The sequence below is a fragment of the Panthera leo genome, chromosome D3 (assembly GCF_018350215.1).
Source record: "Panthera leo isolate Ple1 chromosome D3, P.leo_Ple1_pat1.1, whole genome shotgun sequence".
Lineage (NCBI taxonomy): Eukaryota > Metazoa > Chordata > Mammalia > Carnivora > Felidae > Panthera > Panthera leo.
Genome location: NC_056690.1, coordinates 77,195,228 through 77,200,496, shown reverse-complemented (window position 1 = coordinate 77,200,496; position 5,269 = coordinate 77,195,228). Strand labels below are relative to the sequence as shown.

At 45.9% G+C, this 5,269-nt stretch overlaps 1 long non-coding RNA gene across 1 annotated transcript; it reads right to left on the bottom strand.

Moving 5' to 3' along the window:
- Positions 1 to 2,963: 2,963 nt before the first annotated feature.
- LOC122203820 lies at positions 2,964 to 4,979 on the bottom strand. Its single transcript, XR_006195355.1, has 2 exons — positions 4,828 to 4,979; positions 2,964 to 3,998 (listed from the first exon to the last, which is right to left on the bottom strand). It is a non-coding gene; the product is annotated as an uncharacterized LOC122203820 (long non-coding RNA).
- Between the last annotated feature and the right edge of the window lie 290 nt (positions 4,980 to 5,269).

The window sequence follows — 5,269 nt, the reverse complement described above, 5'->3', positions numbered from 1 at the left end:
GAGGGTGGATCCTGCCTGTGGCTTCTGCGTTTTTCAGAGAACTTCAGACGACTGCAGTACTCGTTCTAAACAAACAACACAATGCCTCTTCTTTTCACCTTGGCTCCACCCCCTCCGCCCCGTCCGTCCACGGGTTTCCTATGTGTACTTCAAATGCCTGCTAATCTTGCCATGAGAGCTGCCGGTGTTACTCTCAAAAGACTTTATCCGGCAGCAAGATCCTGCCTTTTTAAGAGGCAAGCCACTAACCCTGAGGTCCTGCACAATCTTGCAGAACGCTGCTTGGTGTCCCGAGCCTCTGGGACAGCTCGTCTGGGTTTCATCAGCTCACTGGCGCTGCATTTCACCAGGCCCCTTTGCCAGGGCCTCCCCGGTGGCGTCAACAAGGGTCACACCTCCTGCAGAAACAGCCCTCAAGTTTCATCACAGTGATGCTAAAAAATATTCTCCAGCTTCAGCAATGACCTAGTTCATTCAAGGGCAGGGGGAAAAAAAAACGTCTTCTTCCAGAACTTCCCTGGGCACGGAATTTTCCCTCTTAGGAAGATAGGAGCTTTCCTGGAAACAGACCCAACTGTGCTTTGACCCGAACATCGAAAAGACCCTGAACCCCGTAACTCCTCCGAATCTCCCCAGTCCCAGGAGCAGGGACACCCAATCAATGCCTCCCACACAGCCTGGGGAGCCCACAGCCGAGCCAGCCCTCCTATCACGTCTCTTGGACAAAAAGTATTGAAAAGTAAGTATCTGGACTTTGGATTTTACATGAAGAATGGCTGTGCTTTAAATAAGTAGTCGTTGGCATTTTCTGCAATACGGAACAAAGCAGGTGTTTTCCTTACGAAATACAACAGGAGGAAACACGTCGGGGCTGTATGGCATATTTGGCTAGCCAGGGTTTTAAAGTGGCCAAATTATCGTCTGTAGTTTAGATCCATTCAAACCCTTTTGTAGAAATGATTATTTTTTATGCCCGTTTATTGTGGCCCGATAGCAACTGAAGTAGATTCTTTCACATCCTGGCTATCTCCACAATTAGAAAAATCAGACACACAGGATGATTCAAAGGAGTGGTCCGCCAAGGCTGTGCAAAGTAACATGAAAACCTGAGGTAATTACCCAGATGACTCAGGCCCCAGATCCTTCGGCCTGAAATATTTGAGCATTTTAGTCAGAAGTTATTTGTTTTGCTTGGACGGTATGAATGATTGAAAATCCCTACCTTCTGGGTAGACACAGCAGTATCTCGTCTGGCAAATGGCTGAAAAGCTATCAGGCATTTCAAAATGGCTGATGCAGACATTCACCGAATCATTCAAGAGATCTGCTTTCCTTTCCCTTTTCTTTTTCAAAATTGTGGTAAAAACACCTAACATGAGATCTACCCTCTCAATGAATTTTATTTTATATATATATATATATATATATATATATATATGTACATATATATGTGTGTATATACATATGTATATGTATATACATATATATGTACATATATGTACATATGTATATACATATATACATATATATGTATGTATATACATATATACATATATATGTATGTATATACACACATATCTATAAGTTATCGTCAGATTGGTTTCCATACAACACCCAGTGCTCAATGAATTTTAAAGCGTAGAGTACCGTATTTTTAACTATCGGCATGATGTTGTACTTGTTAAATAGATTCCTTAAAAATGTAAGGCAAAAGTCAATAAAAAAAAAAAAGCCATCGATAAAATGGAACCACTGTTACGTTACATTTTGGTGAACACATCTAAACTTTAAAACCACTGATTAAGGGTGTCAGTTACAGACATCTGGCACTCATTTAAAAACAGATAAAAGCAAGAACAGCATTTAGTGCTACTTCTGCTCTGCTATTTCCCTGCCCCAACCTTTTCCTGATGTGAAGGTATCCTTCATTTTTGAAGCTTAACTAACCAGGAATGGTAAGAGAGGTTTTTTTAAAATAGCATCCCAGCTAAGGGTAAACTGCATGAGCTTCACTGCCGTGAGGCTTTGGAGCCCAAATCCAGGATATTGTGAGTGACCTCCTGAATCGACAGGTTGACAAACCCTGTATCAACAAGCACCGATGGTCAATAACCACGTTCAGATCTTGGAAGTCAGGATTTCAAACAAACCGAAGCAAGTCTGCTGCCGATTGACACTGGCCTCTTGAAGTTTCTGCAAAACACTCAATCGCAATTTGGGGGAGACTCTTAGGTAGGGTGGAATTCATGCTTTTGTCAGCTGCAAGCTGCCCCCTTCCCCCCGCCCCAATCTAATTCATGTTTTAGCACCCCATGCACACCTACAGCATGGACATCAGCCTCCGTTAGAAGGGCGCAGCCAAACTGCTAATCTGGGCGGAGGAGTCAGATTTCCAATCAAATCCTGACTTTAGCACAGTTTTTCAGCCCGTCTGAGCTCCAAGGTTCTCATCTGTAAGACGAAGGTACCAGCATCCACTTTGACAGGAATGATGGGGATCACATGTAAATACACCTACGGTATCTGTCCTATCCTCGCTTCTCCCCAAAGGCCAGTTCTTCTCCTTGGTTAATTAAAAAGCTCCCCCTCCCTCCCTCTCTCTCTCTCTCTCGCTAAAACTTCTGAATGCTTTCATTATATAAACTATTAAAGTAGTGGAAGCTACATATTTTTGACATCAGTCCAATGATTATTTTTAGAAAATTTTTTAATGTTTATTTTTGAGAGAGAGAGAGAGAGAGAGAGAGAGAGAGAGAGAATGAGCGGGGGAGGGGCAGAGAGAGACGGAGACACAAAATCCGAAGCCGGCTCCAGGCTCTGAGCTGTCAGCACAGAGCCAGACGCAGGGCTCGAACTCACACACCGCGAGATCATGACCTGAGCCGAAGTCAGACACTCAAACGACTGAGCCATCCAGGCACCCCTACTTTTGTCTGAAAATAGTTGATGATGTATTTAGCATCTGAAAGGAGAGGTAGAGATTTATTAACGTCATCTGATACTTGTCAGTGTATACCAGTACCATATTTAAATGTGAGTTTTCATATCCCATAGGAATGGGACGTAGAGGTAAATCGAGGCACACAAAGTGGTGTCTGTGCTAATTATGAAAATAAAGGCGCAAGTCCAGTTTTCCTCAAAGATTCTAGTGGGGCCTTGCATCAATTCCCTTTCTGCTTGGACAGAGCCATTGTGGAGCCAGGGGATGTGAGAACATTCTGAAACGGACTAGCCTTGGGGGGCTGAGCAGAGACAGTAGCTGGGTAGGCATCTCAGGAGCCATGGCTGGAATTTCGTGGTCAGTGGTGAAAGTTCATAATGACCAGGGTGCTTCCTTGTTCTGAAGTGAGGGTGAGTCAAGCACAGAGGGACGGAGCATTCCAGAATCAGAAGCAGGCCTAGTGGGACAGTTCCAAAGAATTTTATCAACATCTTTATTATTGCACCTGTCTTTCCTGAGCTACGCCACAGCTTTTGCCCGGGCATATCAGAGAGGCTTGATAAATTCTTTGCTTGGGTTACTCACAGGCTCACAAGGAACCCTGTTATTCTGGGCTAAATTCTGCCAAAAGGGAAATCTAGAAATTCAGAAATATAAAGAAACTTGAGAGAAAGTAAGCATGACATGTTAGGGTTGGCAACAGGAAAGAATAAATACCCAACTTCCGTGAGAGAAGAGGGCATTTAAAAACGTTTAGAGCCCTCAATGAGGTTGCAGCCGAAATGCACCCTCCTGGCACTGACCAGGAGACTAGGGACATCAGGTTGAACAGACGGACACCGGTTGAAGGAGATGTCAGTTCTGGAGAGTTCGTTGCTGAATCCATAGCACTCTACCCCTTCCACGGCCATCGCTTCTATGGCCGCTCCCAGCACATCTGGGATGCACGATTCACCTTCATCTTCACTTGGACTTCAGTCCTGCTCTTGGATCACCAGGCTCTTTCGCTCCTCAGTCAGTAGTTTCAGATTTTTCCTCTAGTCCAGTGGTTCTCAAACTTTAAAGTGCAACAGAATTGAGAGAGCTTGTTAAAACGCAGGCTACTGGGTCCCACCCCCAGAGTTTCTGGTGCAGAAGGTTGCCAAGAATTTGCATTTCTGACAATTTGCATTCTGACAGGTGATGCTGATACACTGTTGTTTTAGGCATTTCCTTGGCCTGTAACTCCTAAGGAGAACCTGTTTGCACCGTTCTTTTCAATCGCTAAACTTGCCTACTTCTCAAGAGGTGTGGGAGGCCCAGCCACAACATGCTAGAGCTGGGAGAACACAAAAGATAAACCCATGAGTTGTCTTGCAGGCAGACATCTCAGGGTGCAGTGTGTCTGTGGGGGATACTGAGTGTGGGCAGGACACACGGACCTGCGTGGCCCATCATTTGGGTGGGTGCTGGTTTTTTTTCCAGCGGAGGCTCTCAGGGCAGTCTTCAAGGACAAGCTAGCACTTGAGCTGGGGTTTGAAATCTGGTGGGCGGTGAGCACATGAACCAGAGGGAAGGTGGTCTTTCTGTGTAAACAACAACAAAAAGCAAAACAAAACATGAAGGGCAGAAAGAGACAGGAGGGAACGGAGCTCAGAAATTCATTTGGTTATGCTAGGCGTCCCCGGAACTTTCTTGGCGAAGCATTCTTTGGTGAAGCCGTCTAATCTTAAATCCTTCCCTTCTGCCTGTATGACACAGAGATCTGGAATGGAGGGCCCGTGGTAGGGATTTCAGGCACCATGGGCCAGGGAGGGGAAGGTATGGATGCTTCGGTAGGCTTTCTAGAAGGAGCAATCAAAAATCAACTCAAACTCACTTAAACAATAGCAACGGCGGGGACTTACTGCTCACACAACTGAAAAGTCCAGAGTCTGGTCAGGACCTTGGTGCCGGTTCTCTGCATTTCTGGACGCTCTGCTCTTCTCTGTGCTTTGGTTTCAACCTCAGGCTGCCTTCCCCACAGTCTCAAATGGTACTTAGCCTCCCCTGGCGTCGGTGTTCTTTTTCCTGTTTACAGGACAGCGAGGGACCTAAGCTTTGCACTGATTGGATCAGCCCTGAGCGACTTTCTAGAGGGAGCTGCGTGCTGATTGGCTTAGACTTAGGTTAACAGACCAATCACGAGCAAGAGCGCTTGATGGCTTTGGACCAGTCAGAGCCCAGGATAGCAGGAAGGGCGAGAGCACCTCATCCCCAGGGTTGAGTGATGGAAGAGGCATGGGGGAATGCATCTAAGAGGACAAGGCAAATGGCCAGTTGGGGGCGGTACTCCTTCCCTCCAAGGCG